This window comes from Pteropus alecto, unplaced genomic scaffold (assembly GCF_000325575.1).
Source record: "Pteropus alecto unplaced genomic scaffold, ASM32557v1 scaffold81, whole genome shotgun sequence".
NCBI classification, from domain to species: Eukaryota; Metazoa; Chordata; class Mammalia; order Chiroptera; family Pteropodidae; genus Pteropus; species Pteropus alecto.
In genome coordinates, this window is record NW_006433378.1 from 8,056,199 (window position 1) to 8,082,222 (window position 26,024).

Consider the following 26,024-nt stretch of genomic DNA (forward strand, 5'->3'; position numbering starts at 1 on the left):
CATTAACGGTTTACAATTAATAGTGTTTAAATTACTTTACGAATATATAGATATACATTTCTTTTCTCTTCCACTGCCTCTCCTTCCAATGTAAATCTCAGATGTAAATTCTGAGATTTAGAAGATAGAAGTCCTTGAGATCCACAATGTTTACCGTTTAAGACTACATTTTAGTCATTCAATTGGGGACAGTGCTGAATTCATTCAATAGCAGCTGGCAACTGTCCTTGAAATTGCTGTCCTTGAAGTCACTGGTTAGAGAAGCCTGCAAAGGCAAGCTCTGAAAAATTAATAAAAGTAGACAATTTCTCAGTGATTACGGTACAACAGTTACAATACTTCCTTTCTATATTTGTATGAAAGAATCACAGTAAGTCAAGGACAGAATTTGAGGTTTGCAGTTATATATGAGTGTGTGAACAAATATATGAAAATTAAAAAATATATATCATTCCAGAAGTTCAGAGGAAGAGTTACGGTAGGACATTGCTGAAAGATTAAATTAAACTCTATTATTTAATGTCTTGCAAAAAGGGGCTTGGGCCCTATTTTACTCATTAACTGAGATTTAAAATGTGAATTGTCTATAATTCACTACTAAACCAATTTACCAAGGGATAAATTCCTGAGTTGTGTTCTACTTCTTTTCCTCCTTTATTTTGTATGGCTATCCTCTGTCTACATTCTACTGTTTCTGAGACAGAGCATTTTCTGAGACAGAGCATTTTCCAAAACCACCAACCTTTTCTGCACAACTCACAGGCCTGCGCCTGAGTTGAAAGTTTTACCACAAAACCAAGGATCTTGAAATTTCAAGGACATGAAATGGCATCTAAATCAAACCAGACTAGAGCATGTCTGACAGCCACCCCACCTCGGCAGAAACAATTACAATGAAGTAGTGAAAGAGTAAGATCTAGTTCATGTACAGCCTATGTTGCCTGCTAACTGGAAGACTATGAAATAATCACATGATTTATTTGTCAAATGAAAATGAAAAGTGCCCATTTACATAGACCCTTATGTGAAAACCTTTTATTGCCTCTAAAATTTCTGCATAATGTGCTATTATAATTTAATTCATTTTTTATTATTTCACCAGTTGACTGACTCCACTTCTATTTATCTGTGGTTATTATAAGTCTCCTTTTCTCCCTTAGAAAGGACCAGAAGCGTTTCTCGAAAGCTCTACCTTGAACAGCACAGAACAGTTGACTGGTATTGTGGCTCCTGAATATCATGAGGAATAGATGGGCAGTCATGTTGTTAAGATCAGGCATATCTACCACATCGGAAAGGAACAATATCTATTAGATAATAACAAGCTGTTAACTTATTTTGAAATCTTGATGGAACATTACAGATTGTACCAATAACTATCTCTTACTTCCTGATTTCTTCCAGTCAAGGCCTATACATTTTAAGATTAAATAGACAAGTTTGAAGGATGGTATAATAAAACTGCTGCTTTAAAAGGGGCTCAGACATACCAAAGGAGAGGAGGAAGGAAAGAGAGGAGAGGTAGATGGGCTAAAGGGGGTCAAATATGTGGTGACAGAAAGAAATCTGACTCTGGAAGGTGAACACACAGTGTAAATATATATGCCTTATTGTTAAAGTATACAGCTGAAACTTATTGGATTTCATTAACCAATGTCACCATAAAAAAAATTAATTAATTAAAAAAATAAAATAAAAGGGGCTCAGACAGCTAAATCTTGGGCTGCTCTGTTTAGGGCTACTCCAGCTCCACAATATTCCATTTTTCATAACACTAGGACACATATACGGTAGACACTTCTTTCTAATTTCATATCCTTGATTTGCTACAATAAACTGGTTTGGTAGACCTTCACTAGCGAATTGGTGGTGATTTTCTTACCCCAAACTTCAAATCCTGGCACTCCAATTAGTTGCATATGTACATATCTTCCTCCATAGGGCCTTCCCCATTCTCCATCTCTATGTTCACTTCCCCCTGGCACTCCCACGTCAAGATTTTCACCCCTGTTAAAGCACAGACATTATGTCTTACACTGTGATAAACTATCTTCTTGCCTGTCTTTCCTAATATGTCATAAACTCCTTAGATGCCTGATAATGTAATAAATAAAGAACAAAGGAATCATTTAATAAATGGCAACAGAAAGAATACTTCTGCTTTTCTCTCTGTTGTGTTACATATTTAATACTTTCCATACACTCCAAATGGGATAATATTCCTGATCCTGGTTGACATATCAAGAAGTCTAAATTTATTTATTGTCACTTTAATTTTATTATAACATTTCAGAACAAATTCGAAGTCAGAAAAAGTCTAAGTTTATAAATGTGTTTTGTGAGAAAGCATTTAAGACGTTCACAGTTGAAAGTAGCATTGGTTTAAAGAAATGGCTTGTTGTTGTATATCTTAGTGCCACATTTATCAGAGGTTATAAAAATCCATAGGATACATATAATGAATATGCCTAGATTATCTAACAAGATTTAGAGGGAAAAAATCGTGTTTATAAGCAAGTAAATATGGAGAGATTATATGTTTATATATACTGTTTGTAATAAAATAGACATGGATAATAGACAGGAAATTTCACATTTTTTTAAATAAAAACAAAAATATCGTAATTATGACAGTCCCTTCAGATAAAGCCTCTAGGCTCGAGGGGCTTTTGTTTATTCTTCTGCAATTTAAGGAAAACTTAAGTTAAAAAAAAAAACTGTATTCTATTAAAGGAAATTAAAATAGTTGTAAGAACAAATGGATGACAAGTAATTACTACATCTAAGTAAACTGATACAGTGAATGATTCCACAAAAGATTATCTTACTCCTCTTTCTCATCAGTTACGTTGTCTCTTTCAAAATTAAACCTGGGATTGATTTATTCCATAGAGATATTTCTTCCTCACTATGATGCAGGCAATGACCAAAAAGTGAAAGGACAAAGATAAATGTGACAGGTTGCTTGCCTGAAGGAGTTTTCTGACAAGTCGGTGGTGATGGACATACATCCAAGTGGCACAGAGGTTGACACAGTGAGGCCCAAGGAAGAGAGCAGTCATAAGTCTTCCTGAAGCAAATACGTATGGATTATATTTTGGGATGTTAAAATTGAGCAAACTGGAGAAAATATGAATTTGAAAGTAAGTTCCAGAGAAATGTTTTCTGAATTCCCAACACTTTCTGTGGATAAATATTCCATGGTTGACCTGTTGCAGATAGGATTCTGTAAATACATTCCGACGTGGCCTTCATTTGCTTTGTGCCCTGGCGGGAGTAATGAAGCCCCGATGGCCACTGAGAACCTGTGGTTCCATTACAGCCGTAAGGCTGGCTTCTTAGAAAAGCCACAGACCATTGAGAGAAGGGATTTTGAATACGTTACTACTTCTTTTAAAGCCAGGAAACCATGAAACAAGTATAGAAATATAATGTTTTGAATTCTTGATATAATTTAAAAGGATTTCTTGTGTTCTGGATTTTACATAAAAAAAAAAAAACTCTTATAAAATCCATTATGTTGAAAGGAAAAGACATTATAATTAATATTATACTTAAGATATTATGAATTTAAAACAGTAAAAAGCCCCTTTGTCAGGAATTTACTGAATAATTTCAAGTTGAATTTATTTTTTTATACTTTGAATGATTTTTTTATACTTTGTCATTTTGAATGTATTTATAATACTTTGCAAAAAACCATGAACCATTCAGAGATTGAGAAATGTCATAGGTTTTCTAGATTTTATTCCATGCCTTGATATGAACCATGAATACGACAAATCACTACATTAATAAATAGATTTTTACTTAACTGGAAATAATATCTGGATCTTTCAGTCATTTATTTGAATGGCCTCAAAACAGCTCCACAAATTACTAAAAAATATTTTTGAGGATTCAGTAATCTATTTATAAGCATCAGTATTATGCTTTCATGACTGAAAGTGAAAAATGCAATAAATGTGCTTTTTGTATAACTTTTCTCTAGGAGTTAATACCATATTGTTTAATATTAGTTCAATGACCTTTCTAGTCATATTTATTCACATCTGAAGGAAAATAAGAGTGAATTGTTAAACAGAATAAAAAGATAGAATTCACATATCTTTGAAAAAAGAAAAGGAAAAAACATATCTGTCTTTATGCTTTCTTATCATCAATAGCCAAAATGTCATTTAGGTCCAAAATAAAATTATATATTGCTCAGAGCACTATGTACAAAGATTTCATTATTATTAATGATTTTGATATCACAAAGGTTAATGTATTCAATTGCCTAAAATAAGTTAGAAAATGATTCAGTTGAAAGATGACTGAGTCTGCATCTAAACAAAGTGCCAGTAAAACATAAATCATAACTTTTAAGTCAAAACAGATTATTTTACATGTCCCACAAAGTCTCTAACAAGATCAGCTCTAGAAATGAATGAGAGGACATTCTTTCTCTATACCTAGTACCATCAACCACTGAGAAATTTATGTTTTAATATCATTAGGTTCACAGGAACTTTCAAAATCTGTATGAAGAATCACTATCAGATCTGAGTTTTTGCATTTGTTGATTTCCTTGGAAGCACCAGCCATCAGAGACACTGTTTTCAGTAGATTGGTCGAAGCATCATCTTACAACAACAAAGGTTTTATTTTGTTGCTGTTCCCTCATTTTAACTCTCATCCTTAAACATGACCAATACTATCCATATGTATGCTGTTGGTCATGAACTAAATCTATGACATATCCTGAATAAGAAATCAACTCAAAATGGATGTCTTCCTGACTAGAGTTCCCTAAAATCATGAATTTTTGGTAAGGAAAAACAATGTTGCTTTTATTGTTGAATCACTACTGCCTAACATATAGTTTTCATAAACAGATGTTTATAGGATAAAACTTAACTATTGATTAGTCATATCAACATGAAATATGAAGAATATCCCAAGTTCTAAAGTTAAGCGTACCGCTACCTGACCTTCCTCTGTATTTCTATAGCATTTATCTAGAAAGTACATATAAAACTTTGTACTGACAATTATGAGATACTTTTTCTTTCTTCTCTTTCCTTTCTTTTTAAATCAGATATATGCCATCTCTTTAAACAGGCTGTAAACACCTGGAGAACAAGAACCCTGTCATGTTTCTTTATATTTCCAAACAATCTTATAAAGCACAAAGTTCAAAAAAATAAATTCAGATAAAACATAATGTTCTAGCTTCTTTTCAAAGTATACATATTCTTTTATAATCTTCATTTTTATGAATGAATTTGACAATTTACAATAAGAGCAATTTATTAACTAAATCTACTTAATCAACGTGTATATTAACACAAGAATAATCAGGTTCTGATGATTTTTAAAATATTTGAGAGAGAAAGAACATTTTCAAAAGGAAATTTTTGAAGTAGAGTTCTTTTCTCCTCCACTCTCAACTTTAAGCTATTTGTCTTTCCTAGACAAATGTCTCCTGGGATCCACAAGTCTAAGTGAGACTTTGCGCTCACTCTGACATAAGGAACTAGTGTAGGACGTTAGCCAAGTGTCAGGCCAAAGAAAAAGAATAGAAGGCAAGAGAAATTGGGAAGATCTTGCCACTTAGTTCCGAAAGTAAAGTTGCCATCAGTTCCTCATGAATGTGGTGGGTGATCCTGACCCCAGAAAGACTAGTAAAGAGGGAGTGGGAGAACTGAGTTTTTCCTGCAGTTGAGGTATGGAGGGCACAGAAACACAACAAAGAGGCTTTGCTAAGTGCCTCAATAGGCAAACAACAGTCTGCTGCCTTTACTACTGAAGACCAAGGGGATAGAACCCCCTCATCTATATCCCAATACTTCTGGAACTCCCACAGCTTGAAATATCCCACAGCCAGATCTAAGCTATAAGGAGATTTCAGATAATAATAACAGAACATGATGAATGTTTAGGGGAAATTTTCCATGGGTAGCTAAAATTTCTCCTTCTGTTTATAGAGGCATAAAAATAATGTATAAAAGGCAAAAAAGGAGAAAACGAGAAACAAAGAAAAATCACACAACCAGAAGGGAGAGGGGAGGGGGAAGGGGGAAAAAAATAAATAAAATGTTTAAAAAAATTATGTTTATATAGTATGGAAAAAAATAAACTGACATTAAAAAAAAGAAAAATCATACAAAACAAAAAGATCACAAAGAGATTAGAAGTAAATCCAAATATGTTATGAATCATAATGTAAAAAGACTAAACTCACCTTTTAAAAGCAAACAAACAAAAAATCAACAAACAAAAATGACACTGGTTCTAACAGAATGACAAACTGAGATAATTGGAAAATTATCCTGCTAAAAACATCCAGAATCAGAATAAAATTTTAAAGATATTTAAAAAAAAAATTAATGCATTTTCAGCTCATATTTATTAAAATCCACAAATGATAGAAATAAAGCCAGAATAGAGAAGCAGAGGCATAAAAACATAAGCTCTTACTGCAGTTCTCTCAATCAGTCCAATAAACTAGGGACTGGGTTTTAATGTCCACCTGAGGCAGACAACAAGGACTATGATTCTTGAAAAGCATGAAATTGAAACTGAAAGCTTCTCATAAAGCCTGGGCTGCTCAGTAAAAGAGACAATATAAAAACCCATTCACTATAGCAGAGAAAATACAACAAAATTCATTCATCTCTGATGGAGTGCTAAGCAGAAAAAAAAAAAAGTGTTCTCTAAAAATCAAACTCCTGGTTTTGTGTTTTGGATGGGTTTGTAGAGAGGTTTTCATTACCCTAATGGTTCAAGGAGCATTAAGCCAAAACATTAGCATAAAAATTGTCCCAGAGCACTTCTTTACCTGGAATACATAACAGAAACAATGTACAACCAATCAGGAAGTATATATTCACAACAAAGACCACAAAGGATTCTCATGGAGAGGAAAAAAAAAAAAAAGTTCACTAAAAATGAGGTCACAATAAAACAGTAAAAACATAACAGGAAAACAATTGATGATGAGTGAGTGAACAGATAAAATGCATGATACAGTTACAGATCCAAGAACTTTATGTAAAAAAAAAAAAAAAACTTAAAAATATATAGGTATCCAATCAATAATTAAATACATAAAACAAGGAACTAGAACATTAAGAATAATACAAAGCTCATGAAATAAGAGTAGACAGATATAAAGACAAAGAATCAACTAGAAATCAAAAACATAGACATTAAAATTTTAAAAAGATTAAATAGAAGATTGAACATTGTTAAAATTTTTCAGTAAAATTAAAGATAAAACTAGGATAAAATCACAGAACGCAGAAGAGAGATATAAAAGAAAAAAAAAGAAGTATGTTAAGAGACAGAAGAGGAATAAAGGTCCAGGACATATATATCTAGTAAAAATTCTAGAACTGATGAAATTCATATACTTCATAATGAAAATTCACAGAGACTCAAGCAAAATAAAGCAAAATTAAATAACATTTAAAAATTTCTGGTGAAAACTGTGAAACAACAAATCCAAAAAGAAAGTCTTCAAAGTTGGCAAAGAATAAAAATCATATTCTAAGAAACAATAATAGGACTAACAATAGAGTCTAAAAGGCAATGGAGTAATATTTTCAAAGTAGTTGTGGAAAATAAATGGCAACTTAAAATTCTACAACTAAATGAAAAATAAATATATCAGCATGGAAGTTCTTCCAAAAGAGGGCAAAATGAAGAGAAACAAACATTGAATAATGAATGTTATTTACATATATATAATATTTACACATATTTTACAATATTTACATATATAAAAATGGTTACTCTTAAATGAATAATGATTATTTTACATAGGTACAAAATAAAGCTTTCTGAAATAAAAGTACTAAATTATCACAATAATGCCTACAAGCTAGAGGCAAAAAGATGGGAGAGAGAAGAAACAGAAATATTCCAATGTCTCCTCTAAGGAAGATGTTGGGGAGAAGAGGGAAGTAAACGTACTACAAAGATCTAATCCTACTGGGTTCGTGAGACACTTACAGAGATAGAATGACTTGGTGAGGGGTTACATCTTGATTTCATATGATAGAGAGTTAGCTATGTGTTTATGACAAGAAATGGAAAAGAAATCACTGAGAAAATAGAATAACAAAATTGAAATTCCAAACTGATCAGGAGGTAACTTTATCAATCCAATAAAAATAGGGAAAAGGAGGATTCAACCAAAAATATAAATCACAAACTTAAAAGCAGAAGGAACAAACCAAGCAAATCAGACATTACATTAGATGTAACCACAGACAAAAGTAAAATGAAAATAATTATCAGAAAGTATTAAATGTAACTCTATAACTTTAAGTTTATAAACCTCTAAGGAATGATTTGCTAGCAAAAGAGGAAACTATTCAATCTGACTAAAAATTTGATTAAACTTATCACACTGAAGAAATTGAAAGGTGAAACAACTTGTATTATTAGAAAAGTAATTCCACAAAGAAATTCACAGTTGTAAGCATTAATGTAAAAAAAAAAAAAGTTTATGTTTGCATTTATTTAAGTTGGCACCCCTCAAAAAAGTTACAACTGCAAGGAAGAGCAGCTTGCCCAATACCTGGAATAGTGTCCAATGGGCATATTCTATCACCTAGCAACTCCCTAGAGAGGTTTTCTTATCAAGCATAAGGAGCCATGATCATGAATATTCATAGCAGCAATACTTTTAATAATGAAGATTTGAAAATAATCTAAATGTCCATGGGAGGGGAATGGATAAATACATTATGATACATTCAAACAAATGAATGAATATATGCAGCAGTTAAAATGAATACAGCTCAAAAATATGAGTGAAAAAAAGCGAATGGCAAAAAAAGAAAAACATTAGTATATGAAGCCAGTTATGTAAATTAAAAAATAAAACAATACAACAACTACACATCGGTTTTAGACAAACACACATATATATAAAGGAAGCATAAAAACATGGACTAGACACAGTAACATCATGAGAACTGCCTCCAGAGGGTGGGAGGAGCATTCACACTGGAAAAGGAAAAGGAAGGGGCTTCGACTTTAATCTCCATCATTAAAAAAAAAAAATCTGAAACAAATATGACAATATGTCAACAGGTTTTAAAATCTGGAAATATGGACAATTTTGTATGATTCTTAAAGGTTTCCATTTCCATTGCCTCCCCAAAGCCCCCTCCTGCACTGCTTTCTTCCTGTGTGGTCCATTTTCTGAGAGGTGTGCAGTGCTGTCCTCTTCCTAATACCAGCTCCCCAAAAGCAATCTAATATCTGCCATTGGTACTTAGTGTAAATTAAAGCAGCTTATTACTCTCAGAGGTATCTAATTATCTAACTGCTGAATCTATATCCATATGTACTTTCCAAACATTACAAATATCAAAGAATGGGTAGTTGCAGCTTTGTAATTACAGTGCTTTTTTTCTGGGAAAGTGGTTTTCCCCAGGCTGTTGAAATCACATCTACTAGGCAATTTTTTATATGCCTGCTCAATAGAAAGCAATTAACTTGAGTGCTGGTTTATTATTAAATTAATGTCAGATACTTGTATAGGGAGTATTGCATTGAATTGCATGAAGACATGTCTCAGTTCCCCAGATGGGTAGGGTGACCAAACACATGACGGATCTCAGTGTTACTTACAGAGATAATGATTTGCTGAAGAATATGTGATAAGAGAAATACAGGTAGAAAGATGGTTGAGTTTGGAATTAGGCACTTGATATTCTCAAGGCTACTTCTCCCTCAGAGTGAGTAGGAGGCTATCTCTCTGTAACATGCAAGCTGCAAAGCGAGATCTAGCTTTTTGGCTGTGCACATACAAGATGACTGCCATTGGCTGGAACAGAAAGTGCAGTATCTTCCCTATTTGCATTGCATTTAGACTTTTACTTTGGTTTGTTTTAAATAATTTTTAATATAATTCAACTTTTTTAAATGAGTACAGAGAACATTTCTGTAACATAACAAGCAGTTTCTCAACTGGAAAATTCACTAGAAAACCAGAATGCAATTTCTTTTGAAAACTGCTTTGTGAGTCTTCCCACTGACAATATGACTATTAAAAAAGAAAAGAAAAAAAAAAAACACTTCAATTTGATGACCCCATGCAATTTAACAGAAAAAATCATATCTGTCTTTTTTAAAATGTAAGGAAATACACTCAATTGAATTTCATCACTAGGCATTCCCAAAGCTGTAAGGAAGAAGTCATTTTTTTTAAGAAAATGAATATGAGGTTAGAAAAACTATTCTAAGCTAAGAGAGTATTAAAGGCAGAGAAATTTCAACTTATTACATTGACTTTTAAATGTAATATATTCATAAAGTATTAACTGGTATAGTATACCAGTTAATTTATACTAATATTAAATCAAATTTGTTTCAGTACATCTTTTTCATATTGCTCAAGAATTCAACTGCATTTAGAAACAAAACAAAATATTTTACATTTACTCTTTTATTCAGTTAACTTATACTTATTGAGGGCTGGCACTCAATTATTAATGCTAGAAGTTAGGGGTATAATATGCCATTGCTCTGAAAGAGAACTTGGTATGCATAGGGCTCAATAATTGAACAAGAAGAGGTGACATTATCTGATATTATTTCACAAATCTGATATATCTTAATGTGTAGCTTCACTTAACTTGAGAAAAAAATCTTTTCATAAAAAAAGTCTTTAAGCTTTCTAATGTAACAACATCAAACCTCCTGCTATATTTTGATGATTTTACTTACTCTATGGAGATTATCTGTGCAATTTATTTCAACAAACACTTATTGAGTGGTAGGATTATTTAACTTCTTTAACCTCAGTTTCCCCATTTATAAAAGAGGCTGCTAACAGTATCTAACTGGTGGTGGTGTGAAGGTTGAATGAGATCACACATAAGCTTATACTTGGTTTAGATGTCAGTAGAAAAGCATTTCCTAGTGTCACTCTCATTATCCAGAAAGGGTCCACATGCTTACAACTAAACCAACCACTATCAAGTGGAATCGAGTTATTCAAATTTTAGTGTTGAGACATGGGAAGAAAGGTATAAACACAAATAAAACTGGGCTTTACCAGCAAAAAAGAAGAAATGGCTGCGGGTAGGCCACGACTCATGTGTGTTAGAGCAGCAATGACTTCTATCTAACACGTGTCTAATAAGTGTTAGGTGATTCAGACCTAGAAAGGAGACTTTGACCATGGATCTCCTGGAACAAGCACAGACTGAACGGGGGCAGGTTTGGTAAGTTAGGTACAATCATGAAGGCAGGACACAAGAGTCCTTAATATAAGTCTGAAGCTCAGTAACCAGAATACAAGTCTTGGGAGTATTAGTGAAAACAGACACAATTCTAATCTAGGAATTGAGATGCCTTTCAGGTTGTAAATGCATGAAGAATCAAAGTAAAGTGACTAGAATTACAATATAATAATAATAAAAAAAATTGTTGTGGAAAGATACCCAAGAAGAAATACCTAGGAAGGAATGGGTTAACTACTGTACTCTAAATCCTCTCCTTCCGCCACAGAGACACTTGACCCTTAGTCAAATTTTTTTCAGGATCAGCTGCAGGAACTTATCATCCTGAGCATACTGAACTTGGTTGTCAGAATTGTTTATATCTTAAAAATATTCGATGACTCATCCATAAAAATGGTATAATCCTCCATTTATTTAGGTTTCTTAAAATTTCTTTTAGAAATACTTTTTAGTTTACTGTGTAGAACTTATGCACACTTTTACTCAATTTATTCATAAGTATATGTTTTTGATGCTAATATAAAGCATATTACTTTTAAGTTTCATTTTCCAAATGTTTGTTACTAATGTATAGAAACACTAACATCTTTATTGTCTCAGATTTACCACATAAAAAATAACATAAGAAAATTAAAAAGCAAATCAGTAAGTTTAACTATGAGAAATATAAACCATAGTACAATTTACTTACACAGAAATTGATTTTTCAGAATTTATTTCCCAGTAAGGTCTTCATTGACTGGCTCTTCATTCATGATACAACTATTAAGAGAAATGTGACAAATGACACCATAAATAAAAACCCAAGGTATTTAACTAAATGCCTCAGTTTCTATGTCTATCCTACGCCTACCACCCAAGCTTTAATCTAGTAAATTTTAACTTAAACTAGTCTTTTAATCTAATAGCTAATTTATGCTCAAATTCATGTTAGAAGTTAAAAAGGCATTTTAAGCTAGTATAGAAAATATATCTGTGAGGTATAAAAACTAATTAATAAATTCAGGGTCTATAGTATAAAATTTATACAATCTCTATCTCAACATCTTTCTTATCCTATAACTGCCTTGTCTTCTCTTCCTTTCCAAGTCTCTAAAGTCTTTATTCCCATGCTTTTTCCCTTTCTTTCTAATATTCCTATTAATTTTAACCACTCTCTATACACTGGTTTTCTTAACTCTATTTTAAAGGTAAACAGATTTAACTTTTCTTGAATGAATTTTCACAAAAGGGGCTTCCTCTGGCCCATCATTGTCTTTTTCTCTTGGCTATATTCTTTGAGTATTTTCATCACGCACTCAATAAACAAACTTTCCATATCAGCATATGCCTGGAACCAAGAAAGGGTTTGGATAAATATTTTAAGCGAGTAAATGAATAAATTAATTAACATATAAATGAAATAAATCTGGATTCTATTCTCAACTTTTCCTAAATTCTCTAATTAACAGCCAAAACCAATAATTGCTTTTTCAATCCTAACACATTTAACATTTTTTTGCTGTATTTCGTACCATTGAAATCTCCCTCTTTGATATCTTCACCTTGTGTTTGCTTTAATCTCATCTCTCCTTTCACATTAGATTCTCATCTTACTGTCCAGTTACTTAATTCCTCTCACTCATTTATATTGATCTCATAGTTCTCTTTCGTTATACACATTTCTCAAGAGTTCATCCAATTTCCAGTTTAAATTAATTTTATGGATCAGACCTGCTGCTACCTCATGGAGCCTGTGTGAATGAATGCAAAAAAGCAGACATAGCTCTGTGGATATACAAATTGTGAGTGTAAGTCACCTTTGTGCAAGTTTGAGAGATCTGCTCCTTCCTTGGACTCAGCAAGGCATACAAACTATAGGGAGAAATTCAGTGAATAGTTCCCAGTTCTACATTTCTAGGCTGGATATCAGCCCTGGATTACCTGTAAAGGTTTCCTATGAATACTCTATGGTCATATGGGATTTAAAATGTCAAAAAATCAAAATTAGTTCCTTCCACTCAAATTTCTTTTTCTTAAAAGGAATACTTAGGCACTGTTGGTAGGATGGAAATTGGTTTAGCCACTATGGAACACAATGGGGAGATTCCTCAAAAACTTAAAAATAGAGCTGCCTATGACCCAGCAATTACACTTCTGGGTATGTATCCCAAGAAAACCAAAACACTAATTTAAAAAGATATACGTACTCCTATGTTCACTGCAGCATTATTTACAATAACCAAGATGTGGAAAAAACCTAAGTGTCCTTCAATGGATGACTAGATAAAGATGTGATATACACGCACACTACTCAGCCAAAAGAAAAGATGAAATACTACCATTTGCGACAACCTTTTTATGAAACAACATGTCATTTGCAACAACATGAATGGACCCCGAAGTCATTATGCTAAGTGAAATAAGACAAAGACAAATACCATATGGTTTCATTTATATGTGGAATGTAAAACAAACAAACAAATAACAAACAAAATAAAACAGACTCAAAGAAACAGAAAACAAACTGATGGTTGCCAGAATGGAGGGAGATGGGGTGGATAGGTAAAAAGGTAAAGGGGAATGTAGTCAATAATATTGTGATAGCTTTGCACAGTAACAAATGGTTACTATACAGTGTAGTGAACACACTGTAAGATATATAAATGTTGAATCACTATGTTGTACACCTGAAACTGATATTATATTGTATGCCAATTACACTTTAATAAAATATTAAAACAATAACAACAAATATCTTGTTATTTTTAATTCTAAGATTCTACTAATTTATCAATGACCAAGCCATTCTGATACATACTTTACTTTCTAACTTGTCTGTTCATTTTTTTTCAGAGACCACCATGCGAACACAAGCCCCTATGGTCTGATGATTTCACTATCCCAGTGGTCTCTTGTTGCAGGCCTATATCTTTTCAATCTCTTTACTTGAAGACTTTCTATGCTCTTAGCACAAAATCCACTGAAAGCCTACAGGACTTTGCATGATCTAGCACTCACTACTCTTCTCTAACTTTCACATTAGAACTAGTGTCTCTGATATCTCAGAAACCTGCATTTTTCCTCGACAGTTTATCATCATTATAATTAAACAAGTATTTGTAAACTTGTGTTTTGTATGTCTCCTCCAGACTCACATTTACCTAAGGATACAAGGATTGTGTGATCTTATTCTATCTTTATGCCCAGAACCCAGTATAGCACCTAGCACATAGTAGGCAATATGTATTTATGAGAAAATAAATGTAAGTATCATAAGGGTATCATTTTAGAAATGGAAAGGTTCTGGTTAAATACAGCCTATGATTTAAAAAAAAAAAAAAGCCAGGAATAATAGAGTACAAATTCTGCCATGTAAACACAAGATGAAGTAACCATTAATCATTCCCACAATTTCCAGAGGTCTTGATTCCTCCAAGAACACCATCAGTCACTGGTACTAGTACAGACCTTGACTGTATTTCACAAAGAGAATAGTTCCTAGTACTCACCATTTGACGTTAACATTTAAACCAGTCCATTTCACTTTATTAATGAGAGCTAGACTGGCACAAACAGCTGAAAGAAGAAACGAGCTCTTTAAAACAATTTTATTCATCTGTCTAATATTTTACAAGGAGAAATGGTAGAAAAGCAAATGGAAACATACATGAACAAAATATACAATAGAAAATGACAAAGGAAATGAGTGTTGATTTATTTCTCCTTAAGGATGTGAAACAGGAACACCACAGCTCAAACTCCCCTAGACCAGTCCCTGTCAGATAGGCTACCACAGGTCATTTTCTCCTCCTTTGGTTAACAGAACTTTTTATACATAGCTTTACTGTTTACCAAATAACCATGTAAGAGTGTATGTGTGCCTCAGTTTACTCATTTGTAAAAGTGGGATAATACTGATAACTGGTTGTATATAATGAGATGATGCATCTACAACATTTATCATAGTACTTCGCATATAGCCATGAATCAATAACTGGTAATGCTCATTATTATTAATATATAATATTTATGGATAGAGATTTAATAAATTTCCTTGGTATCCAATTCCAGTGCCAGTCACCAGTTCTATCAGTTTTTTCTCCAGTTAATCCTAAAAGTTTTTATCTACAATTTAAACCCATCAAAACTGTTTGCAAAGTCACCCTTTAGTCCCATTCACACCAGTCATTGCCCTTTTGTTAAAATCTTTGTTCAATGGGCAGTCCAATTACTTGGAATTTAGTCCTAGCCCATATTTTGCATTTTGGTTTTATTTTAAGCTCTCCACTTCTGCAACCACCTGTCTGCTACTCATCACTCAAGATGGATGACCACCTGATTCATGTCATCAGGACAACAAATATTTCTTCCCTTATGCTGTCTTTGCAAACAATGTAATTCGTCCACCTCTCAAGTAACTATGGTATGTAAATCCTGTATCAAATATCCTTTATCATAGTCATTTCCATTTTCACTTCTTTGCCATTTTCCCAACAACATGGACACCTGGCCTGTATCAAGCGGAATGAAGGAATTTTTCCCTCTTTTAAGAGAACCCCCGAAGAACACTCCAGAAAAGCCAGGATCAAGTATCAAAAAGAATATCCAAGAGGAAATAATACCTACCTGTCCTCCTGACATGCGTGTATTGCTCATCCATACCAGAATCGGGAGGATCATCACTTCAGGCCTGTTGAGATGACTTGCCAACTCCAGTTGGCTCCTTCCATGACAATTACTCATCTGGCCCCACTCCACAACCTATGACATTCCAAAATGAAGAAGCTGAGGAGATTCTTACATTGAAGAGGCACTTGGCAATACCAAGGACTTCTCTGGGACATAATTCTTTGGGAATAATATTGGACAGCAGTTCCTCAAAACTCACTTCCTGCTTCAGCAAGCACTGAAACCCATCAAGTTTTCTAGATGCAAACCCAAGATGGAGATTTGGGGAAAAATGAGTTTCTTCTCTCTCGAATCTTTAAAACAGAACAGGCCTACCCAGAGAATATGGCAGCAACATCTAAACGTCTAGGTGGATCGCTGCCAGTGCTCTTGTTTGCTCTTTTATTCTCTAACTCTCTGACTCTGATCCTCTTTAAATTCTGACTTCAGCTCCTAAGAGTCACCTTAGAAGCCTTACACTGAGAAATCATGTCAGGGACATTCCTCTACTTAGATTCGCAACAATATTTCACGGTTCTGACCTAGTTTTTGCTCATCGGCTTTAAAGACTGTGAATGGTAAGACTCGCTTCTGTTTTCTCTCCAGATTTTGCAGGCCCTGGTGGTACTAGTAAGTCCTCGCAGGCCAAAGGGATCAGAGAGCCCATGAATAGCCTTACTTTCTATATACAGGCATGGAGATTTACTCTTGCCGATATAATAATGTAAATAACCACATAAAACTCATTAACTATGGCATTAACACAAGAATTAAAACAGTAAAGGGAAGAAGGTGTATATATTCCTACTTTCTTATATTAATCTTTGAAAGAGACTTACAACAATTTAGTTTTCACTTATCAACCAGTTCTCTTCAACTTTAATACAGCTAAATTCTTGTATAATTTTAATTAAAAAACAAATATGTATTTTAAAAAATGTTTTCTTCTGGACTTCCAAATCTTTTTTATTTTCATAAATTAAGCTATATATACAAAAGAAATTCTCTCTCTCCCACACTATTTCTCACCTCACATAAGCTGCTATTTTCAACTCTGATGATTCTAAGTGCTAAATCTCAAGTATTTTTTAGGCATCAGGCATTTTTCTATTGATTAATAAATAACTAATCAACAACTGCACAATTTTGAATAAAAGTTTTAACATAGTAAGTAGAACATGTTTTCTATTAGAAACAGTCATTTCCATTGTACAATTGAGTGATGTCATAATTTAATCATTTCTCTACTGTTGGATATTTAAGTTATTTCCAAACTTTAAGGAGAGATGGTCCTGTATAAAGTAGAAATTAAAATACAATCCTGATTTAGGAAGCCAGGCAGCAAGATGATATTGAATTTCTCACAGAAGGACTTTCAACCCTAGAGTGATAATTCCTTTTGGATTCCTGACAGATGGACACTTGCTTCAAGAACAGGGTTCTATAGAGCTGGAAGATTTACTAATGTGTCCTTAAGAACTAACACTCAGCATGCCAGCTGGCTGGGAAATATGACTCTTGGTGTCTTGTTGGAAAACAAAAGCAAAAATAACTTAAGAGATAACCTACTGTTAAACGATACTTTCAATATAATCAAAATCGAAATGCTTATGAAATTTAAGGTTATCTGTGTCAGCAAGGAAACTGCAGCAGGTGATGAGTCATTTCAAATATGGCAACTGCTCCTCAATCAGAACATAATGAAAGCCAGCCTAAAACTGCCAGGCAGCTGCCAGCTTTCACATCCAGAATGTGAATGGCCCATAGGGACAAGAGATGAGTGATGATGAAGATGCGAGTACTGACATCACCGCAAGTCTCGTCAAAGGTCAGAAAAGCCAGCCAAGAAGCTGTGGCTTAAACAGCCATCAGATAGTAGGTTTCAAGTTTAGTCATTTTTAAAGGTTTTTTGGTTGTTTGTTTAGCTTTTTGTTTTTTTTTAGTGAGGAAAATATTTTACTTCTCAAAATTTTCATTTATTTTTGGTATTCCACTTAGACCAATATAGTGATGATGGATAGTTGTTTAGTAAGAATAAGACTCAAGAGAAAATTCATGGATGGCTATATATTTTCAAGAGCTTCAGGCATCATCATCTGAAAGGAAGAGAAAAAGCATACCACAGAAAGCTACGAGGCTCATATATTAATGTATACAGATTAGACTTAATATTTAGAAAGGAAATAAAACAATTATTGAGAAGATAATTATTATTATGTCTATCAGAGATTTCCACAGAATATTAGAACACATTTTAAACATCTACATAAGAGTGGGGAAGAATATCAGTCTTCCTGTCCTTCGAAGTTGGAGGTATTTTTGTGGTAAGACTCAGAATAGTCTCCTAACCAAAACTGCCTGGAGAATGGCAGCTCACCATATGGCTACATAGCATGAGTTTTCTGGGAACGACATGGTAAATCATTCCCTCAATAAATATTGTTGTGAGGCACCAGGGATATAAAAGTAAAAATTTCATAGTCTTTGACCTCTTGAAGATTGAGTTCAAATGTGGAAGGCAATAAACTAAACAGGCAAGTATAATGCAAAATAAGTACAAATTAGGGTACTGTGGGAATATGTAGGAGGGACAACCTAGTCTTTGGGATTCAGGGTAGGCTAGCAGTTGGCTGTGTGAGACACAGAAGAGCTAAAAATATATTCCACGCAATAGCACTGTGTAGAGACAAAGGTAAGTACAGCACTTTGGAGGAACTTAAACTAGTTTAATTTGGCTGCACAATAATAAGTAAGGACTATAGACTGGTAACAAATGGGGCTGGAAAGGTGAGGGCCTTATAAGTCATATTAAAAAGTTAGAAATTTGTCTAAATATAACAGTAATTCATTAAGGGGGCTTAAGGAAGAAAGTGTCATAATCTTGTATATTTTTGAACAATTGCTCTGGCTGTACCATGGAGACTATTCTTGGAAAATGTAAGACTTATAGGAAGAAAAATCCATAAGGATGCTCCAGCAACAATTTAGACAAAAATCCAAAAGGATGCTCCAGCAACAATTTAGACAAAAACCTGAACTAGAGTAGTGAGGAATAAGTAAAGTAGGAATAGATAAATTTAAGAAATATTTAATAAGTAGACTTTGTAAGCCTAGTGATTGGTTAAATGCCAGTAAGAAAGACAAAGAATAATTAGAACTTCTGTTTTGGGCAACTGGATGGGTGCTGTGCCACTTACTAAAGACTGGAAATTGAAAAAAAAAAAAAAAAAAAAGATGCAGTTTTTATGTGTATAAGCCACTCCCTGGAAATAAAATTGGTATTTTCATAATAACATTTATAATTGTTTTAAATTAGCTCAAGGTCCTTTACTTTGTCACCAGTTACATAATAATATACATTTTACAGGTGAAGAATTCAAGACATAAAAAAAATTAAATGACTCGCCCAAGATTACATAGGTCATAAATGGAGACACCAGGGCTGGAGCAAGATTTTATGTTTCTAGTACTGTGGCTTACTACACTCTGCCTCTCTGCCCTGTAAGCTGCATTAACTCTTATGAGCCACAGAGATAATATCTCAGTAGTATTATAGGTGATTTCCTAAATGATGTTCTGATGATCTGAGAGAGATGATTCTGCCTTCCAAGTTATTCAATACACTCATCCATCAAGGCAATTTCAATCCTCCAAAGCTTGCTGTCTTTACTGGGATCTTATTTTTAAAAGAACAACCTTGAAATAGTTTTTCTACCTTTCCCTTAAAAGTATTCCACAACTAACTTAGAAATATATTGTTTTGAAAAGAATAGGTAAACATTCAGAAGTACGTACTGGAGGATAATTAAATCATCACATTCTTATGATATCTGCATGACAAAAATGTCATAAAGTCCATTTTTTGACTATAAGTAGATTATTTACCATAGCAGTTTTAATGCATTGTTCTATTTTCTACAGTTATTTTCCATCTCAGCACCATAGAGATTTTTCTGAGACCAGTATCTAGTATCCAGTATCAAAAGCTGCTCTGCTGATATAAATCAAGGGAAATCAATTTCCGCAAGTTTTCAAGATACTACTATTATTAAGTAATGGACAGAATCGTCTCAATTTTAATTTTCTTTTATACATATTTATTAAAATTCAATACCTGTTACAAATTATATCAAAATCTAGTGTAAGAGAATTCTGGGAAGATAGTGGTAGTAACAAGCCTTGAATTTCAACATAAAAGCAGATAGAACCACCACTCAGAATAAATCATGAATAATATTAATCTTAAAATACAAGCAGATTAAGATAAATGCTTTACAGCCATAAGACTTGACAGTATTAGCATTTGAGCGGGATAAAGCAGAGGAAAGAAACAGGAAATCTGCTGGATCTAAGAATAAAACACCCCAAAGAGCCAACAGCTAATCACTGGAAAGCACAGCAGGCTGATTTGGAAACAGCAGTTAAGATCAGGAGAGGTTTTGCTCGATTCAGTATTGGATGAAGAAAAGGAGTCCATGAGGGGAGCTAAATGAAAAGTCTAGTCTAGCCCATAGACCCTTTGTACTCTATTTTTTTTTTTTTAGGCGAGGCAACCCTTGGTTGACTTCACAGATTACAAGGACCTTGTCAGTTTACAATCCCTTATTTTTAAATTTTTTTACACCTACAGTGCCTAGTCTTCCTAGGTGGTCTCCCATCCAAGTACTAATCAGGCCTGACCCTGCTTAGCTTCCAAGCTTCTGCGATCAGATGGGATCAGGCTTTTTCAGGGTAGCATGTTTGTAAACCCCTTTGTACTCTTGAAACCTACTTGCCATGGCTCCCTTTCAGGCGAGAGCCCACACTAGGGAGAAACTGCTTGGAGTAGAATCAAAATCAAGCAGGGTAAGTGAAACGGAGAGGAAAGAAACAGAAGGTCCAGATAAGAGTGGGGAAGGGGAAGAGAGTCAGAAAATCTCAGAAAGCCAGTGGCCATCTTTTGGAACACTACGCAGAAACAAAAGAGGAGAGAGCACTGTGAAAGGAGAAAAGTTATCTGAGCAAAACCTCCTTCAAAAATGCAGGAAAACTAATTTCACATGAAAATGAGCAAAGAATAAAACTGAAATGAAACCCCATACAAGGCTATTAAAAGCCAAAAAAAGAGAATAAGGAGCAGGATAATATCCCTGTAGATCGCTTTTTTTAAACACTGGGAAGACATGATCACAATACAGACCAAAATAGTAACTTTCTACCTTAGACAAAGCTAAAAGACACTAAGAAAATTATATAAGAGCAATGAAGAAATAATATAAATCAGTGTTCAAAAACCTTAGAAATGAAATGACAGAGCTCAGGAAATAAAAATACGTAAAAGAAAATGGTGACTAAAACAGAAAGAACACAAAAATGAGTAAACACCAGAGATGATGATAAACTCTCTTTAAGAGAAATACATAGTGAAAAGGAGGGAAAAAATTAAATATAATAAAGATTCAAAAGAATTTGAGGGAACATGATAAATATTTAAGTTAAAAAAAATCCAGTGTATGAATAAAAAAGGTATTTGAAGAAAGAAAAAACAAAGTAAGGAAACAAAACAAATACTAAAACTATAAGTCAAAAAAAACTTTTGTTAAGTAAAAAAAATTGACTTATATGGCCCACGGAGACCTCTGTGACTCTAGTTTTGAGATAATGCATTATCTGACATTTGAGAACCACTTGAATGAGCAAGGACTTCCCCCACTGGTGCTATCTTGCTTCATGTTGATATTCCTAAAGCCTGGCATATAGTAAATAGTCAAAAATATCTACTACAAGATTGTACTTTTTTTTTTTTATGCCTACAGCACCTAATATTCCTAGGTGGTCTCCCATCCAAGTACTAACCAGGCCTGACCCTGCTCAGCTTCCGAGAGCAGATGAGATAGGGTATGTTCAGGGTGGCATGGCCGTAGACTAAGATTGTACATTTGATCTTGAATTTTAAATCACTTGAAATAGACAGTTGTTCATTTGCCAGCTTTCATTAGAGAACACTACCATGATATGGGAAAGCTAGCTTATTCTTTATAATCCCACCATTAATCTGGGGACAATTCTATTTTTAATAGGAAATTCTAATCATTTGAATAATAAGTATTAATCTTATTTTCTTATACAAAAATTTTCCTAGGGAAACGTTAACTTACTTTATTATTTTTAAAATATAAATAAGAAAGTAAAGAAATAATACGTGGACTTATATAATGCCCATGACACTAAACTTTAAAGAAAATAAATTTTAGATAGAGAATAGGCAATACCATAGGAGTCATCCTCCATTTATCACCATAAAATGCATATCAAGATTTTCCAACTCAGAAAATGATAACCAATACAAAGCTGTCAAGAAAAATAGTGTGTGCTTATGGTTATTTAGTTTGATGTTCAAACCTTAGGATCTATTTCAAGTATAGATTCATTTTTAATTATGACCTGAGGTCCGCCTAGTAACTTTCATGGTTATTTAACTGCTTTCTACGTTTTTTTCTCTCCTTTGATCTTTCTCTTTAGAACTCTGATTTCACTTTTAAAGTATAAAATCTATCTCTATTTTCTAAATATGACAATTACATTTAGATTTTCTTTTTAAAGGAGAACTATTTGGGGCTGTTATATTTACTTTCCAAAATCGTTACTCTGTCCTGGACAAAGAAACTTCAGAATAGTCAAAGTATCTAAAAAGTAATTATCCTTGATTTTTTTTTTCCTTGGGAATTCAAAGTCATTTTATTCTTATGCCCTAGATAATGTCTCCCTAATCAATTCTATTTTGCTGTTTCTGGCATTATTTATTTCTAAGATTTGACAAATTTATACTATCCCTTCTAGGATAGCTTGGCAAATTTCAAAAAATACAAAGGTATTTTAAAGTTTAAGTTTATAATCATAAGCTTTTCTAGTTCTGATTGCTAATTTTAGCAGCAAGATCATTTTTTCACATCCTTGGGTTTATGATCACAAAATATTATCCCATACAGAACTCAGTAAATAGTGGTATATTCAGAAAAGGCAACAAATTTACTAACTTTGTAATTATTAGCATTAAAATTAAAGCTATTGATTTTATTTAGCCATAAAAAGTTTAGATCTATATAGAACTTACTAACACACATATGGTTTATATGTAGATAACGTACTGAGTTTAATACTTGGCATCATATAGACACAGGTGATGGAGGGAAATCAATTGTGTCCAACATTAGAACATATCCAATGGAAAAAAATAACTCAGAAGTTCTACTTTCCCATCATAAATGTACACAGTGATGAGAGAGGCAGAGGCCTACAGCCTACTTTTACTTAAGGAGAGCTTAGTTTAATGCACCCCCTAAAATGACAGAGGGAGAGTGTTTTCGGATGTCAAGACCCAGTGCTGCTATATTGGGCCTGCACGAATGTCTGACCAAGGAGGCAAAGATAGCTAAAATCCATCCTGCGCTCTGTTCACCAAGCCCAGCACTCTGGCATGTGATTCCCAAGGACTACCCAAGACCAAGTTGAATCTTAGAAACAGCACTATTTCTGGTATAACAGTCTAGAATAGGTGTAGGCTGTGAGAGATATTTTCTCAGATGAGTGCTGCTTTCCACGCAGAAGCCCATTCCACTCCAGTTGTCTTTTTTTGTCTTTGTCAGGAAATGTATAATATACACCAGAAAGACAAAATTGAGTTTGTCTTGAATTATAACCACAATGCCTACCTAGTACAGAGCCCAGAATGGATTCAATAAACATTTCTGAATGAATGTAAGTATGAATGGATAAATGGGTGTGGGTGAATGAATAAATGAATATGTTCAACTGAATCAACAGTTTTGCATTAAACTTCTTTATTCTCATAATATCCTCATAATCTAGGTAACACAAAATCAACCTAATGATAATTTAAAAATCTAGTCATTCTATGACATGCTAGATATACATATTATTAAGCAGATAATTTGATTTTCTTTCCATGAATTTCTTAATAAATTGGTCATTTTTAGCACTGTATGGAAACAACACAAATCACAAATTAAAGAAATGATAACAGTGAGAACAATATAATGGCAGAGAGAAAAAGGAAGAAAAATGATCTTTGAATACTCGAGTCAGGAGGATTTGTGGAATATTTTATTTAAATAGCCTAAAAATTATTTAAAACAGACTTCTGGTTCAAGTAAGAAAGACACAGAAAAGTAAAAAAAATAAGTATAAGCTCATTTAATAAATTATAGCAAATTAGTAAACTTTATGTTTTCATGTTATTTAACAACATGAATGTTTTTCTCCAGGGATCCATCAAGATGGCTTGTGTATAAACATATCCTACAAATGACAGTAAAATGAGACTGCTGGCCAAGTTAATAGCATGAGAAAATCAAGGGTTTGCAGTCAGACTTTGTTTAAAATTCCAGCTCCATTAGATGGTACTGTATTACATTAATTAATCTTGTTAATTTTCTTCTTCATGCATCAGTTTATTCATTTATATTTCATAGGATTATGTGTGAAAGACTCACAAAAAGTGCCTAATAGTGCAGAGAACAGAGCAAACATAAAGTATATGTTAATTCTCAGCCACTGTCACACTAACTCTCAGGATTGCTACTCCATAACAGCTAGAGTCCCTGAATGCTGAGGAGGAAGCCAAATTTCCTTTTTCAGGAAAAATCCAAGGCAGAGAAATTGATGAGAGTGTGTAGTGGGTGTCAGGCATGGCAGTTTAGAGACAGTCGGGAAAAAAAGAGAGAGAGGTTGATATCAGTGTCAAAGTTTCATAGTTGTAACCTTATAAATCTTTCTAAAATATTCGCTTGCTTCTCACTCTCTTAAACTATAATTTGTTAGTTATAGAACATTTTTAAGTCTCTCTATCTCTAGTTCGTCTCCTCTCTCTCGAGTTTTTTTACTTTAGTGTCACTAACTCTGTAAATCCATTCACCTCATGGAAACTTTCTATCCATTGCCCTTACCATTCACCATAAACCTCTTCATGTTCTCACTTCCCTCTTTAACCACCTGGGTATTGGGAAACCATCTCTAGTATCACCCTACTATGAAGATCATTCATTCACTTGGTCCTCTCTCCCTTCAGCCTGCTCTTTTGGAAAACCCTAACTGTTAACTCAACTCCTTACTCTTTCTGCCGCTGAAAAGAGCAGAAGAAAGACCATAATTGTGGTCTCCCTTAAATCTGAAAACATAGTAGGCACTAGGCACTACTCTGCATTCTCCTAGTAAATTAATTTTCTTCTTCTCTTAGAAAACTAATTCACACCTTTTTTCTTACACTCAAATTTTCATTATCTCTTCTCTCTTTTCTCACTCTCTTCTGATGATCTTGACATCTACATCACTCAGAAAATTAGAAGCAATAGCAAAAACACTTCTCCAACTTCCAAAACTAAATCTGCCAAACTCCCTGTTTCTATGTCCATGTACTCTGCTTTCTCTGATTGAAATGGTATTCTTAACCTTTTCTAGTGTGTGTGCCAAAAGGCCAATTAGCAGTCTGATGAAGCCTATGTACTCTTTTCAGAATAATGTGCTCAACTCAATAAAATAAAATACGTAGAATACAAAGGAAAGCAATTATATTAAAATTCAACTATCAAAATGTTTAAAAACCTGTGATATGGTAATCAATGTGCCTCTTTAATGCATTAGATAAGATGATCAAATAGGTAGTCCAATAACTACCATGTTTTAATGTAGTTAGGAGAGAAAATGATATTTTAAGATATTCCCAAGTTATTATGTCATTTGAGAATATTTGTATTGGTAGCCAATTATGATTTGTTGATTACATTCATTATTGAAGGAAATATTAAATTTTAATTGGCAATTAGTGAAAATAAAGATGTAGTTTTTGCCCACTCAAGTTCGCAAACTCTCTGAATTCTATCTATGAGCTTCTTGAAGTTGATGAATACCAGATTTTAAATCTCATATAAAGCCAACCCTTCCACATGTACAAAAACTAACCACATGCTGGGCCAAAAAGCAAATATCAAGGTATTAAAATCTGACCTCAGAGGAGTTAAACTAGAAATTAATAACAAAAAGATAACTAGAAAATATCTCTTTATTTAGAAATTAAGAAACAATAAATAACCTATGTGTCAAGTAAAAAATTTTAAGTTAGAAAAGGTTTTA

At 33.4% G+C, this 26,024-nt stretch overlaps 1 pseudogene; it reads right to left on the minus strand.

Annotated features, from left to right (window-relative positions):
• Positions 1-21,682: 21,682 nt before the first annotated feature.
• On the minus strand, positions 21,683-21,801 carry LOC112476829 (annotated as a pseudogene).
• Positions 21,802-26,024: the final 4,223 nt, after the last annotated feature.